Raw genomic sequence first — 16,939 nt, forward strand, 5'->3', positions numbered from 1 at the left:
TTTTCTCTTTCTGTTTCGAGAAAGAGGGTGATAGCCGAATTTTTTTTTCGGTTGTGTTCATTCCGTTCTCTACACTGTAAACACAAATGAGCCCACATGGGCGTTTTAACAGTTGATATGCCATTTTTTCCCCCTAGCTTAAAGTGAGTACTCCTACGAGGAGAAGGAAAATAAGCTAGAACCATTATTGTACCCCCGACCCCATTTGAAGGGGCATTGCGGTTGCAAAATGGGGGTTTTCAAGGAATAACGGTGGCGTAGGGGAAATTGGGAGTGTTGAAATACACCCATATCTGAGACGAGCCAAACAGAGAAAAGAATAACTCAGCCATGACCAACAAGGCAGTCAGCCGCAGCGACAATTTCAGTAGGATTATTTCTGCAGTCAGATTCGAAATATCCCGCGCAATGTGTGTCGGCGCTGTTTTTCTGTTCGGAGTAGCCGCGCCTTGGTGCTGCAGAAGACGCCGATGTCGGAACTACACGCGGAGGAACACCAGCGACGGCGCATTCTTCTACCGTGGTTGATGTTTCTCACTGCTTTGAACCCCCAAGACTCCACGGTAAGTGACTGTGAACGATTATTACATGTTCTATGAGTGTGCATGTGTTCTAAGTGAGGAGACGCGCTGATCTGACTTATTGAAGGTCTCGGTACAACATGGCGCGACAGTTGGCCGTCCAGAACCATTTTGCACGATCACTGTGTTTATTCGAGCTTTGTCGTAATCGAGGCGACTTGAGTGCTCAGAGTCAAGCGAGTGTAATTAAAAAATGGGATTTTATATAATGAGGGACATTGCCGCGTCTTTAATTGGGTGGATGTGAGCATTCGACATGATCCCCGAAGCGCAAGCTACTACCACAATAGTTACGTGCAGTGCGAGGTGAGCTAAGCTTCGCCGCCTAACCGCGGCCTGAAAATGTGGCGGCTCGTTAACGGTTTACTGCGGTGCGCGTGTGTGAGTGTTTGTACAGCGATCATTTGAGCGAGAACCGGCGTCGCTTCTTTGTGCGCGGTATCTGCTAGCTGGCGCGTACGTGGCGCCAATCCCCTAGCTCGTGCGATTGTGATCACTAGGTCGCCCACTTAGCGCGCATTGTGCAGATTTGCCAGTACGCTCCTTGCTATCGTCTGTGTCTCTTCGCGCCCACGTCGCTGATTGTGCAGGCAGTGCGCGACGGCGGCACGTAGCATGTGGAGCCTGCGCCCGTCGACTTTGATCTACGGGCGTGAAATGTCGGCGGCGCGTTTGTGGTATTAAAAGCGTGTGGTGAGCTTCCAACGGCACTACGGGTCAACGCCGCATGAGCTGCCGCTCAGAGTATAAGAACGTCTTTATTGTTAGCGTACTGCTTGGCGGTAACAGGTGTCCTTCTTGGGTTCAGATTACTGGATACGCCGTCACTTGAATCTCGGCGGCCGGAGCAGGTGAGTACCAGTGGCGCCGGCAACTCGGCGGGCAGAAAACGGTGCCCGTGCCGTGACGAGATATATCAATTTACGCGATAGCATTGCCGGTGATAGGTCATACGGGCGCGTCGCTGCATGCCTGTGTTCTTTGCTGAGGCCGCCACTACGCCTGCGGAGCACATACTACGCTATACGTATATAGTCGATGCTTGTGCAATGTTGTGATTAAACAGCTGGCGCTATGCTCTGGATACCTGGAATGTTTAATTACTTTGCTGCTGTGCCATTGCGTATTGGGTACAGATATTTAGTTTTGAATTCTAGGTACCAAATTCACTCAAAAAAGTTGCGCTATTCAACTCAGGATCATATCACACATCACAGCGTCATCCTATATTGCACGAGTATGAATAACAAAATTTCTGTTGCTGGTGAACAAAAAAAAGGCAGACCGATCAACCTGTATCTGTGTGAAAAATGTGCTTGAAGTCCGCCATTGTCTATAAAAAAAGGTACTTCCTTGGTATTCAATGTCAGTAACACTCATAAGTTATGCATCCTTTTGTGTGAAATAATTTATCTTAGAAGCCATTCATTGTAAGGGATCAGTAAACATCTCATAGCTTAAGTAGTGCATGAGTTGGGCAAAGGTATTGGTTTGTAAAGAGCAAAGCCATTAAGATATAAAATATTGGCAAGCTTAGTTTAACAATAAGCTGACGAATATACAAAACCTAATGTAGCAGCAGATGTTCTCCAAGCTTCTGACCAGCTTTTTCGTGTCCTGTGTGATCATTATAGTGTCAAATTTTTCATTTTTATTTCAGGACTGCGGCTGCGGTCGTTTCATTGCCAACTGTGAGGATGAAGCAAATTCATGGCCGGAGATCGGGCGCCTCCCATCAGTTTCCCTTTTCAGCAATAGAGGCCTTGGTATGCTCTTACCTAGAGTTTGCTTTTTTACCCTGTATGTTTTGAGCGTAATGGCTAGTTTAGCGGAATTACTTAGAGTGATTGGTGTGACACCTGTTCCATAGGAGGTATGCAGGTTATCCCACGTAACTTTAGCAAACATTAAAAAATATGAATATGCCACCTAGCTGCACCAACCCTGGGTAATGTTGTTTCCTGCCTCTTGGAAATACTTGGATTTTCGGCATTTTGCCTAATTACCTAATTAGTCTTAATCAATTAATCAACTTCTCAAATGTAATTAGATAAAAAATCTCAATTATAAAATTGTAGAGCAACGTGAAAATTTCCCAGTACAGCTATCTGTGGCTCAATATGTGCTACATAATGTGTTTTTAGAGCATGAAAGAAGCCTGAGAATTTCGCAAAGTGCCTTGAGTGTGTTTGTGTGTGACAGCGCCTGTGTTGTGTTCTTCCTTCAGTCCTCGACTTTTGTGCTGTACAAACAGTCGACCTCGAGTGGCCATTCCCGTGGCAGTCTTGCATGTATTTGAGTGCTTGCCCTCTATAGGCATGTGTGTTTCCAGTAAGAAAAAAAATACTGAAGGAGCCCAACGTAATGTATTTCAGGACAAGTGTATGATGTAAATTACTATGCGACAATAAAATAAGAAACTGAAACAAGACTTCACAGTAGAGGTATGCAGGTGTGTGCATGAGCATAATGATGAAAACCTCGTGCAAGTTTAGAAAAATATTCATTAAGTTAGTTTCTGTCATTCTTCTCTGTCACATTATTATTGCAAGAATGTGCTCTCTAGTATTGCACGATTAAAAACACAGTTCAAATTCATCATTTGCTGGAACCTTGACATTCATAGCAACATAGAGAGGAATGGTTAAAAATTTGCACTGCTTCTCTGACCTTCATTTTAGGTCCTTCTCATGTTTGCTGAGCTTCTTAAACTATCATAGACCCCTTCTAGGGTTTACAGGCAGCTTGGGCACATTGTGCCAGATTGTGGAGAAGCTGCAGAGGTCGCAGTGTGTATAGTGGTGTCCGGTAAATGCAAGTTTATTGCATGATGCATTATGCTCAGTACCAATTATATTAAGTTATAATTTTAGCGAAAATCTCTATTTTCCAGATATATATGAATGTGTCTCCAAAGAACTGCACTTTTTAAAAGAGTTGCTCATTCTCTGTCTACTGTTCAGTGTTGTTAAATGCATGTATGTTGGACAGCATAGTGCTTGGCCTTCAGCTGAAGGTAGTAGGTAGTAGTGCAGAAGCTTGTAGCAGTAGTAGCTTTATGCATGTGCATAAAGCTGCAGTAAGCCAAATGTGAAAAGATAAGGGCTAATACGATACAGCCATGTAGCAAAATTTACACAAGCAAACTGTTTGATGCAATCCCTAGGAAAGTAAGCAAAAATATAAGAATGTGCTTATATGATAAACAGTACCTATGTTTCAGGTGCATGGCCTTCTACCGCCATATTCCATAACAGTTCATTTTTTAACACTTTAAAACTACTTGCCCTGTTTATGTCTAACTGCTCTAAATTCGAAAATTTTCATTGATTGCACTATGAAGGTTTTGGCCGTGGCTTAAGTTACTGCCAGAATTAAATTTATAGTTGTGGCCGTCCTATGTGTGATAACAAAAAGCGATTTTGGAACCAGGTGACTGTTATGCAGTATGCTAAGTGTGCGTATTAGAACAGTCACTTATATTTTCATTGTAACCATGTATGAAGTATGTACGTACACATCTCGAAGCCATAGACTGTGTACTCTTAATTGGAGGTGTTGTGTGGAGTAGGTTCTTGTGTAAGCATTGTCTAGAATTTGCACTACATTAAGGTGTAGTGAAGCCAAGCGAAAAATATTGTTAAGACAAAATGGCTAAAGTACATCCTTAAGAGTATTAAGCGCACTTAGATGACTTTACAGCATGTAGTAAAACAAGAATGGGAACTGAAGTGCTTAATTTTTGTTCATTATTACCATATGGTGCCAACATGCAATGAAGACAAAAGAGGAAGAGAAGTGAAGTGCACTAAAGGGCAACTCGCTCCTGATGGGAGCTGCATTCACATCTACATGATGCATGCAATCTTTGAGTTATAGCAGCAGCTGTCCACCTGTTCACTTTGTTACACATTTGTATTGTTTATGTACTAAGTCTGGCCCTGGAAGTGTTAGGCAGTGCCACTTGTGGCATTGGTGCTGCATGCAAGACATCCTTCTAACCACAGGTGTTATGTATTATGTAAACCTAAGTTCTTTTGAATTCATGTAACCCACAAAAGTTCCATTTGAAAGGATGTGCCATATTTGCCACCATTGCCATGAGTAGCACTGGCTGACGGTCACAGGGCGAGACGTTAACTTTGCTCAGCTATTATGCAAAATTATTTTACATACAAATGTGGTAATTAGTATACATGCCGAAAGGGTCACAGAATAAAATTTTTTATTCGCATATTACAATGATTGTTATTTTGCTTTAACTCAGAAGGCCTTTCTACCTGCGTTGCATCCTGTGGCTGGACCACTCCAACGATCTCGGCAGAATCGTTACACAGGTGTGTTCTTTTGTGATTCTCAGTACTGATATTTTCTAGTTTACGTTCGATGTAAATGCACAGATCAAATGAAAAACAGGTTAAAAGATGAGCTCACAGGCACTGTATCCAAATGTTTGTTAGGAAGGAAAATCTTTTTTACAAGTTGTGATTATAGCAACACAAGAGAGTGTGCACATAACACCACCAGTACCTAGCAAGCAACAGCATTATACCGTAGAAGAAGCGAAAACATCAGGCGAAAACCTGTACTAAACTAGGGACTGTATTAAGACGTTTTGGAGGCTTAAACTATTTCTTGGGTTACTCTGTCTAATAGCTTGAACTGAACTGACGTGTCCTGCAAAACAGTTTGCATTCGCATTTGATACAATCTGCAGCAAAATATGAACAAAATATGAGCAAAATATGAACAAAGGGCTGGAATACTTTAAGGCCCTACTATTGAAGTTGCAACCAGTCTTCCCAGTGTACTGCAGCCTCAGAAACTGAAATGTGGTACACTGTACCACATGCAGACACAACAAATTTTAATCCATTGGCATCTGTACACTGTGCTTGTGCAGGAGTGCGCAACTGGCTGTTAGTTCGTGACTGAAACAGCTACGTACATCAAGACTGTATTGGGAAGCCACCATCTTTTTCAGTCAGTGTAATAGTCCATAAACATGGATTTCCATGAGCACATTGTCTGCCACACTTTTTTTTGACGTTTTTTTTTTGCACTCCAGCTTTGGTGGCTGCAAGACACTTCAGGCTGGCTGAAGCGACAGTGGTAGCCTAGTAGGTGGCCTCACGAAGTTGTTATTTTGATTTTTAAGAGCCAACTTGCTTTGGACAATGCTGAATAACACATCAAAAGGCACGGGATTATTGACTAGGGTAGGATGACTTTGAAAGAAGTTTGAGGCTTCTTTTTAACTCTGATCTGTCTGCTGAGGCAAACTCATGTCAGCTTTTAATGAAGCAGTGTTCAGGTTGGAAAACTGCAAGGCTGTGTGGGTAATCAAACACCATCATTGCTTCATATAGCTGAAGTTGCTGTGACATCAAGGCAGAAGCAAGTGACATGGCAAAGGAAAGGTTGGTGGACAAAGGACTCTCATTGGCAATTATGTAGGTTCAAGGGCTATTGCACTGAGTAAGAAAATGTGTTCCTGATAGAGTGTGAACAGTGTTAATGCTGAAGAACAAACTGGCACCATCTCCCTCCCCAGTCCTAGACAAGCACGTGCACAGAAAGGGATGCCTCTTGGCCTTGAGGGCCACCACTGGAGGGATCACCTGCTATCGCTATGACATAGAATGTGACATCAGATGACTATAGTTCACACCTTTGCTGCAGCTCGCTGGCTGGGCAATTGAAGCCTTGATTGTAAGCATGAAAAGTTTCAATCACAAGGTGAGTTTTTTGTTCACACCTTGCCACAGATGCGGCAAGATGTAGACTTGACACATTTTTCTAGGCACATTTGTTGGGTTCAAGAATGAACACAGAGTAGCTTAAGAACTTTATTCCTTCTAGATTTACGGCGTGGGGCCAGGTATTAACCATTGTTTTAAGAATTTTACCAAGCCGGGAAAGATTCTTTCTTGAAAGTCTTCTCATATCAGCTTGATACAGTCCCTGGCTTAGTATGGTGCATGTGCTTTGGCTTTGTTTTAGTCTGTTTAAAAGGTCGTTTTCCTTTTGAGTGTTCCAGTCGCAAGGAAATCACAGATATATTTTGATTTCAGAAACCCTTGTGACATTACACAATTCTTTTACATGTTGCAACCAAGCTTATTTTTTAAACACATGCCTTTCTTTCAGCATGAAAAGAACATCTTAGATGAAACAAGGCAAAAATGGCTGCTTATGCATTTGTACGATATTCCAACTGAGAGGGGTGAAAAGTAATAAAATGTTCTGCTTTCAGAATTTTTCTACCATGTGTACAAAATTTCTTAATAGGCATGAAGCAAATTCACTTTTATCACTAGCCTATTACAGAAACAAAAAATGACCAACTGAGCTTTTAAGGGGGCCCTCAGAAGGGCCCAGTCCGTGCGTCTTCTTTTCTAGCACTATGGCTGTGAGCGTAGTTGAGCACATCTGCAGCCTGCACACCCTGTTCTAGAGGTGATCTGCTGCGTGTGGAAAAACTAGACATGCTGATATGGCGTGGTATTGTTTGCACAGTCTTCTCACGTGTTTAGTACACGGGGTTGCATAATCTGTAGTTTCAGAGATGCAGTGAAGTTTGAGACTGACAAAGCATTCGCCTCCACTACCAGCACTTTTCATGATAGTGTCGTTCCACTGCGTGTGGCAGTATCAAAGAGGACAGGGTGGATGCGAAAGCAAGGCTGGGTTTGCTTCATGCTACCAGAGTCCTTCCATTTTTTTTCTGGTCATGAAACTGCCGCCTCACTTTCATATAGAGCCAGCGCCCGCCGCTAGAGGCGCAACCGTCCATGAGAGGGCATGCGAACGCCGCTACCGCTGCGGTTGTGTGTGGGGCAGCCTCACCGTCGCTTTAGTTTCACGTAACTATTTTTAACAATGGATATGCTTAAATTACTGCTTGAGCGCATCTTCTGCCATGATATGAGCGCCCGGGACGAAAAGAAAGCCGCTCATAACATGGAACTTGTGGCGGTCTCAGACAAAAAAAAAAGAAAAAAGAAATCTCTGATTTTAAGAGCCGGAACCGCCTTACGTTTATGAAGCACGCCGTAGTGGGGGACTCAGGATTAATTTTGGCCACCTGGGATCCTTTAACATGCGCCTAAATTTAAATAAACCGGTGTTTTGCATTTCGCCCCCGTCGAAATGCGTCCTCTGTACACGGTCGGGCGGTCTCGGTACAGATTTCTTCATCATCGCCGTTCGCCTCAACGCTTCGGTGGGCTCCGCTTTTTAATATATGTCTAAAATTAAACACCGCGCATTCGCAACAGAGCGCCAGTGGTCCCACTTATCACCAGGTGCATACATATGGGCTGTTGCACCCCCGCTTACCCGAAAGTAAGCGCCAACTCCGTTGCTCATAGCGTCACATTGTTCGCCGACCACAGCTGTTCACTTTCTGTTAAACTGTGGCAGAGAAGAACTCTGACTGTGGGCAGTATCTTATAAAACGAGACCAAAACAATGACATTGTTATTGCAAAGGGCTCCTACCGTAGAATACTTAATGACAAAGAAAAGGAAATTGAGCTGCTCGGTGCGCTTAAGATTTCTCTACAAAGCGATGCCATTTCCGAATGAGATTTAGGTAGGATTAATGCAAGACAAACTTCGTTACTAAATGTCTTCGGTGCGGCTTTTAGCAACGGATTAAGGTGAACGTGAAGCGTTAGGACCTGCACAGTTGAAACTAGCTGTGTTAGGACCTTGCACAGTTGAAACTATCTGTATTGTAATTAGGCAATTGCCTTAGCAAGCAGACGTTTAGAAGCGTCAGTAAGCCCAGCACTTGTTCACGCTGCTCGTGGTTCCGACGCAGAAACTACGAGACTAGGTATTTTGGTTCTTAATGCGCAACTATTTGCAATATGTTAAAATGCTGCAATCACCGGTCCTGATATTCTTCTCATGGTTGAAAAATGAAAAAAAAACTTTATAATTCGATTGAGAAATGAAATAAACGTGTTGGTGCAAAAACAACATACAAGCACGATCATTTATTTATCATGTAAAATAAGCGGAGCGAAATACAGACAGCACAGAGGCGTCTGGTCATGAATGGTCCACCATTCACAATGCAAATGTGTTAAAAGCATGACAGTAATATAATAAGCATAAAGAAAAATCAAACGTGAGAGATATGCATTGGGGGGCAGGAAACAAACACCAGCAAACGAATGGCAATAAATATAGAATGCATAATCGATTGTTTCTATAAACAAGAAAGTGTAAATCATAAGCATTTCATAACACATGGCAAAACAACTCTCAAACGAACACAAGTAGCCACATCACAAATACAGAATTTTTTTTTAATGGCTTGTTAGAGATACCACCATTCTACTCCTTCAGCTGTTACTTGGAACACGTGTTCGCCATCGTTGTCCCACCCTGCCACTTCAACTAAAGAGCCCAGCACTCGAAAAATAGCGCGGCACATGCACAGACCGCACCCGATCACTCAGCACGCCTCGAGCTGCGCACGCGTTTCGGTATGCGAACGATGCCCTCTGTGGCACAGTGGCGCCGCGTCGTGGCACCTTTGGGCAGCATATGAACCTCTCCCATAGCGTGACGGCAGAGTTTCGTGACCAGAAAAACATGGAAGGACTCTGATGCTACCTATCTGAAGGTATCGTTAACACACCGTGAAACCGTGTCTTTGGTCGCTGAATCTCAAATTCAAAATTTTTTTCTCATTCAGATTTGTGTTTTCTGACTGCGGCCCTTTCCGTGGGAAAACAACCTATTGGCAAATGTACTTATTTGACTAAACGGTCGAATCTGAGTACATCAAACCAAATTGCTGATTTTAGTGCATTCATTATGTTGGGGTTCCTTTGTATATGACTCCAGAAAAAGCCAACCATTGTCTGCTCACACTCCGCCGCGCCCGCCCATGTAGGAATAAACTTAATTTTGGTTGGCCACGATGCTTATCGGTGTAGTAGCTGTCGTGTGTCCACCCATACACATTTTGTTGGCTCCCCGAAAGTCTCAAAGAACAGCTGTATTTTGCTTATGTGCATTCACTAATCAAATGAGTACATGTTTGCTAGAATCCCCATAATATTGAGTTAGCTGGTCTGCTTGAAAATGTTCAAAATATGGCAGTTAGATTTGTAATAGGAAGTCATACTAAAAGGCTTTGTATTACTGAGAGTAAGGGTAAGCTGCAATGGCAGGATTTAAAAGACTAGGAAATCTCTTCAGTTAAAATTATTTCAAGCATATACTGTTCCAAACATGTAGAGATAGAGAAATTCACATCAGGCTATCATCATACCTCACAAGAAAGAGATTACACTAAAAAGGTTTATTAATTTCCTTTACTTATAGGTGATGCCTCACATTGTTTTTTCCTTGGACCAAAGGGACTGCAAGGTTTTTCAGCCTGCAAGTGTTTGCATAGTTTTCAAAGATAATTCCCTCCCTGCTTTGTGTGCTTGATTTGAATGTAAGTTACATTACACAGAATGTATACCCCCCCATGCAATGCCAGTACAGGCGAAGCAGGTACTAAGTGAATAACCACGAAAGGATTTTGGAGTGAGCAAAACTGGCATGTGCAATAAAGATATGCGTAGATGTCCCGTTGTTGTTGCTGTCAAACAAGAAATTGTGATATCGAGGGACTGATCAAAGTGACTACATGTGTGCTTGCCAAACTATAGCTGTCATTTACACCTTGATTGTGACTTAGCTACCAAAAGAAGTTTTTTTATCTTGTTCTTTTTCTGTTAAAATGTACTTTTTTCTTTGTCTACTTTCGTTTGGGTTTTTGTAGTTATATCGTGCACATGTGACCAATAATGCCGTGTGGAAGTTAGTGGTTGTTGGTATTTCTCACTGCCTGTCGTTTGTTCAATGTGTATACTAAAGTCAATAGAGCACCAACCAGTATAAACCAGTGTGTTGAATTTGTTTTAGTACGAATGATCTGACTGGTTATGGGCCCAAATAAACAATTAGATTATGAAAACAAAGTTCATCAGAACATGTCATGCATTTTACTTATAATTACCCTATTTCAACTGCAGAACCCACATATTAAGGCATGTAGATTTAAGTAGAACAAGTCTTTTTGCAATCCTTAGTTCTGAACAGGTGAGAGCAGTGCTAAGGACACAAAGTGAGTCCACATAGATAAATGGCATGGTGCACTGTGCATTGACTGATAATTGATGAGTTTTTGCAACAGACAAGCAAATAAATATCCAGTAACGCCTTGTGAAAGGCACGAAAGCACATAAAGAGGCAGGGGGTGGTCACATACAAATGTGCCGTGGTTTCAGGTTTGTTAACAAGCATACCACTTTCCTGTAACTTCAGAGAACAGGTGCTGCACTGACACATTAATCCTTTTTTTTCTTGTTGTTATTTTGTTGGGATTTGATTAGTTTCTGGGTTAATGGTTGCTGCTTTCGCTAACATGTTGCACTTGTGAAGTTTGGGCTGTCATCTGCACTGTTTACAGTGTATGTACTCTTATGGTCACATTATAGTGGTGCTTAATCATGAAGGCTCTCATTCAAATATAAGCTTGTCTGGTCTACATATGCTTTTCTTCATGCCAAAGGAATAAGATATACTGTGTTTGTGTGAGAAGGAAAGTAACTCAGACTGGTGTATTATTGCACATAAATCTATGTTTAGTTGAATTAACATTTTTGCATAATTTCAACAACTTATTTGGGGCATTTCTGTAACATTCACACTCTGGCTTATCCACTTAGGTAAGGAATAAAGGCAAAAAAGTAAAGCTTTGCAGTGGAGTTAACTTAATGCTCTTGATTCTTGTTACCTTCTTGATAGCTTTTCTATTTGGAAGAGCATATGTACAAAAGCATGTTTTGACCAAATAGGTTGATATTGGCAAGGCTTTGCGAGCACAACTATAACGTGACAAAAGCAGTGTGTGGCCATTTGGTTATACAAATTCTGGTGTAATGACACCACAAAAAGTAAACAAAGAAAGGTATGTACGCACATGACACAAGCACCGGATCTCACTTCAAGCTTTAAAATAAGGAAATGGGCAATATTTATTAACAGGTGGAGACATGATGTGATGATATCTGTTAAAAGAAGTTCTTTATGCAGTGCAACTAATGGATCACTGATACATTCGTCATTCTTTTTAAATGTTGCAAGCCACAATTATCTTGCATGTTGTCAGGTCGTAATACCTGGCTACAACGCAAGTTTTGTGGAGCACAGGACCGCAGTCACATTCTTTTCAGTATTTAACATTATGTGAAGGGGGATTGTTTCACACGGATGACTCGTACCCCCTCAATTTGCCGGATTTTCCATTAATAGAGCATCCCATCTGTCCAATGTAGGCACGGCCTTATGATGGCAGCAGACTACACAACGCTTGCGGCCTAGCTCACTAGATGCATATTGTGTTTCAAGCCACAACCAACCTTTTCCTTTTTTTGGCTTCTGCCTTTTATTACAGCACAAAACTCTCCTAACAAGGACCTGAGAAAACAATGATTTGCGCAACTAAATTAGGCATGAATATGGAATATAATGAATGAGATGAAGTAAAAAATTGGTTGCAGTTGTTTCGCATGCATTTGTAATTTTCATGGGTAATTGTTAGCTGGGTAATTGTCTACGGGCAAAAGTTTTTTTTTCTGTATGAAACGTGTGAAGAGAGATTTGCTCTGTTGAGAAAAAAAGACAAGCCAGGAAAACAAATTAATTTGTTGCGTGCAGCACAATTTGCAGGCGGCGCACTGTGCAACGGAGGTTATGTACAGTCACCCATTCCCATCCAGTGATGCTTGCATTGCATACACACATTGTATTAATTTGAGATTGCGGCTAATGAAGTTTGTGTGGAATAACTCTCATTCGCACATAGTGATGCACTGCAAAATAGATTGGTTCGTTCCTGTGTTCTTCAAAACTCGTAGCCAGAAATTATGAGCAGATGTACATAAGATAATTAAGCTTTGGCAGATGAGCACAAAAAGGGCAAAGGCATCAGCCATTCTCAGTTACATTGCACGAAGAATTTGTTTTTGAATTAATGACATCACTTCCTGTCACTATGTGTTGTATATGATGTCTGTTTTCTTATTAAAGCGAGAGTTGAGGTTAGGCGCTTGTGTCCTGCATGTCTTTGTTTTCATTTGCTTCGGTGGTGCCATTACACCAGGATAAGTCCATGACAGGAGCTGCCAGTCTATGCAGTTATACTACATTGCGCTCAGTACGCCTGGTGGCCTGAATGTGACGAGTGCGAAGTAGCAGGAAGAACTTCAGAAGGGTAGAATTTTGTGTCAGTTAGTGGTGCATATTACAGTATGGTGAAGGGCTGTAGATGGAACAGTGTGAGGGGAGACAGATGGGAAAGTGCTACAGACAACTTTGAATGTTTGCTGGAAAGTTTCGCTGCAGCGGGACAATGCATCCATTATCCTGGTGCAGCAAAATTTGTCAATGTTCATAGTTGTCAGTAGCACTTGCCCATCTACATTACACTTCACTGTACACTAGTAGCAGTAACAACAGCAACCAACTGACCCGAGCAATAATCAAAGCCCACAGAATTGCCAAATTGTAGGAGAAATGTTTCAGTGTAACACATGTTTTGTTAACTGACAAGGAAATGGCAGACATGTCTGCGAACCGATGATCAGATGCATTTTTCATGCACATACATTATTTTGTACAACTGCTTCCTGCTTTGGTTTTTTATGGCTTTTAGGAAGCATTGCAAAGTACTTAACTGTTTGTCTGTTCTAAAATTGAATCTGTTCTCAGCCAGCACTATGTGGCATTACTGTATAAGCCCTTCGTCAGTGTCCTTCGCAGTGTTCCCAACTAAATATGAATAACCAAATAACCATGTTTTTAATTTTTCAGATTATGAAGAGAATACTCTTAATATGTATTTCATTAGAAAAATTTTCTCAATTTTAGGAAGAAGTCTGGCTGGCCCCAAGCCTGGTGCAAAATGAAGAAATGGCACTCCACATGAATTCATGTTTACTTGTCGTCATAGCCAGTCTGTTAGCTTAATTTTTGGTTCTACCTATTGAATTCTCAAGAAAGGTACCAACTCTGTCATTCATTGAAAACAAATTTTTGCACTTGGGGATGCAGCCATGCACAAAGCCTTTGAGCTCATTAATATCCTTATATTTTAAAGAAACTGCAGCTCCTGTGTGGAGCAATAGGTAAATTAAAAGATGGCGAAATTAGTCATCAACAGTTGTCCAACAAAGGAAGTCTCAAGCTGGAGCCAACATCTTTGCAAGAGAACCAAATGGCTCCAGCCTGAGACATTCGTTGTTCAACCTGGCAAGTCTTCTTCTCAAAATATTTCCTCTAGCCTGAGTCCTATATCCATTCCACCACCCTCGACCAACAATACACCTATACATTTGGCAACCCATGGAAAGGTAGCAAATTCACATTCAAAGAAAGGGAATGTAGTGTGCAGCCTGGAAGGTAGCATGAACAGTATTTTATTTACTTAATAAAATGCAGATTTGCTATCCAATTACTTTATTTTGATCCCCATTTTATAATTGGACAGCATGGTTCATCAGAGAGAATAATAATTCGAAGCTCACACAATTTTGCTCCTTTATGTCCGTTAAATCTGTCCTGGTTGCTACACTATCAGCCCTGTCTGCAATTGCATAGCAGTGTTTTGAGTATGCATCCAAATTCAAAAGAATAGTTAGGCTTCTACCTCAGAATGTCTGGTACTGCGTTGCAGCTCGAATTCTATATCTAGGTGGTCACTGTGATGCCATGTGCTTCTTAAGTAAGACCAATATGCTATTTGAAGGGCAATTAAATGCAATCTCAAATGACCTCAGCTCGGGGAATGACACAATTGGATGTCAATGTGATAGGGAGGATTTGATTTCTGAAAACAAGGCACTTAAACATGAGAAAGCATGACTAATTTCGTCTAAAGATGCTGCTATTGGATATGATCAGGAAAGGTACTTGTTCATGGCTGCATTTGCAACATGTTACATTGCTGGCTTTATATATTGCACTGGGTACAGTGAAATGTTGCTGCTTGCACAATATTCAACTAAACATGGTAGCCATGCTAAAGTGTCCATGCAGAACACAACTCATCCACTATTATGGACTACAGTGGAATCTCGATAAACGAAAATCGCTTCGAAACTGCCGCTTAAATAGGACACCATCCTGATAATTGGTTGGCTCTCTGCAATGTCTCTCAGCAAATATAACGCCTGGTAAATGGAACCAATTTCCCTGGCACCTTGAGGCTCCATTTAAAAGCACCCACTGTAAAAATATAGGGAGGATCCTGTTTGGAACTTTCGTAAATCTAGTCTTAAACAAAACCGCATTTCAGTGGGAGCGAAATGCAAAAGCACCTGTTTACTTAGACAGGTGCATGTTAAAGAACCCCAGGTTGTCCAAATTAATTCGGGGTTACTCGCTATGGCATGTCTCCTAATCAGAAGGTGGGTTCTGGTTTGTAAAATACAATAATTTTTAATAGCTTTTAATAGCTTTAATAGCTTTTCAGAAATTTAGCACTAAATTATGTAGATTGTGTGATGAGTCCCAATTTCTTAATTTAGTACTTTGACATTTATCATATTTGTGTGCTAGTCCATGCAAAATACCGCTGATTGGCCTCATTATACAAGCCACTGTTAATTAGGAATGGCTTAGTCAAGGAACTTAAACTTACAGCGCAAACACCTAAGACGAACGAACCACAAAAGGAAGATACGACACACACTGGTGCTAACAACTTCTTTATTTCTTCGTCATCGATGCAATATAAACCCTAGGCAACACTACCGTGCAGGCACTCAAAATAAATTACAGAGATCTGCCAAATTATCACATACGCAAACGTAGGAAGTCAAATTCAGATGGATGCAGGGACAAAGATATCTTACTAATGCAATTATCACCCTGCCTTTTTTGTGGTAGGCCTCTAAGGCAAGCCGCACATGCTCATTCTTGCTTTTTCCAAGAATCGACGTCCCATCAAGTTGTGCCTGTTGCAAGAGTTTATATGCGCACCAAGGTGCGCTCCACTATCTACATTTTTGTTTACTTGTTGCGCATGTTCCCTGAGTCGCTCATTGACGCAATGCCCTATCTAGCCAAGCTATGTCTTACCACATGAGAGTGAATGGTATAAACCACGCCGACCGCGTACAACATGTATGAAGCATCATGCCGAATTGGGCATCCTCCTCTGCCCTCTCCGCAGGTGCGGGAGCATAGCTTTAAATGCTTGTTCGGTGCAGAAAACGCCAAAGGAACACTATGCCTGCAAGCAACTTTCTCGAGTTGATAGATGACCTTATGTGTTTAAGGGACCGCGCAGGGAACATGCACAAAAAGTAAATAAAAATGTAGATAGAGGAGTGCACGTTGTTGCGCATATAAACTATTGCAAAAATTGTGAGGCACGACTTGATGGGACGTCGATTCTTGGCAAAAGCATGAATGAGCTTGCACGGCTTGCCTTAGAGGCCTACCCCACAAAAAGGCAAAGTGATAATTGCATCAGTGACATAGCTTTGTCCCTGCACTCATCTGAATTTGAGTTCCTACGTTTGCATATGTGATAATTTGGGAGATCTCTGTAATGTAATGTGTGCGCCTGTGCAGTTGTGTGGCCGAGGGCATATATATGCATCGACGACGAAGAAATAAAGAAGTTGTCAGTTAGCCTATCTGCTTTTTGTGGTCCGTCTTAGGTGTTTGTGCTGTAAGTTTTAAGTTCAGAATTATGTACCAACTAGGCCAAATGAAGTTTTACTCTTAGTCAAGAGAGCTCAATATATAGTCTGTGCAAAAGTGTGGAGTGTCAGTGCAAAGTAACAGTTCAAACACATGGCTCTGTAGTTACAGTTCAATATGAAACGAGATAAGATTTCTTAGCATTTCTTTTACTATTTCATTGTGTTAGGACATGTAGAATGCTAGCAACTGGCATGCTTACAATGTACAGTGTTTTTTTTTTAAATCCAGACAATTGTTTTACTGGGCCAGAAATGTGCTTTCTTTTGGGCCCGGAAGTGAACATATTATATTTCTTACATTTGGCGTAAAATAAATTTTCTTCACTGTCAGTGTGTGTCTCGTGCATTTTTCCTTTCAGCAAGTAGCAACTGCTCTCGAAGGCGTTTGCTGGCCTCGGAGGCACTGCAGATAAGCTAGGACGACTGTATAAAAGCTTTGCAAAGAGAGGCTCTGTGATCAGCGAAAGGGGAAAAAAAATGAAGACGTGCGGTGACGGGTTCATTCGCCATTGGACCACGTGTGCGCGTGACTTGGTCGATTCAGCGGTGGCCCTGTGCCGTCGATTGG

The 16,939-nt window shown here is 41.7% G+C and overlaps 1 long non-coding RNA gene across 3 annotated transcripts; it reads left to right on the plus strand.

Moving 5' to 3' along the window:
• The first annotated feature begins 486 nt into the window (after window positions 1-486).
• Window positions 487-16,701, plus strand: LOC140214283 (uncharacterized). Of its 3 annotated transcripts, none has more exons than XR_011891266.1 (4): window positions 487-563; window positions 2,242-2,347; window positions 4,849-4,918; window positions 9,929-16,701. It is a non-coding gene; the product is annotated as an uncharacterized lncRNA (long non-coding RNA). The 3 variants fall into 3 exon arrangements; XR_011891268.1 differs by having other exon boundaries at window positions 13,529-16,701; XR_011891267.1 differs by having other exon boundaries at window positions 495-1,432.
• The last annotated feature ends 238 nt before the right edge of the window (window positions 16,702-16,939 follow it).

The sequence above is a fragment of the Dermacentor andersoni genome, chromosome 1 (assembly GCF_023375885.2).
Source record: "Dermacentor andersoni chromosome 1, qqDerAnde1_hic_scaffold, whole genome shotgun sequence".
Taxonomy (NCBI): Eukaryota; Metazoa; Arthropoda; class Arachnida; order Ixodida; family Ixodidae; genus Dermacentor; species Dermacentor andersoni.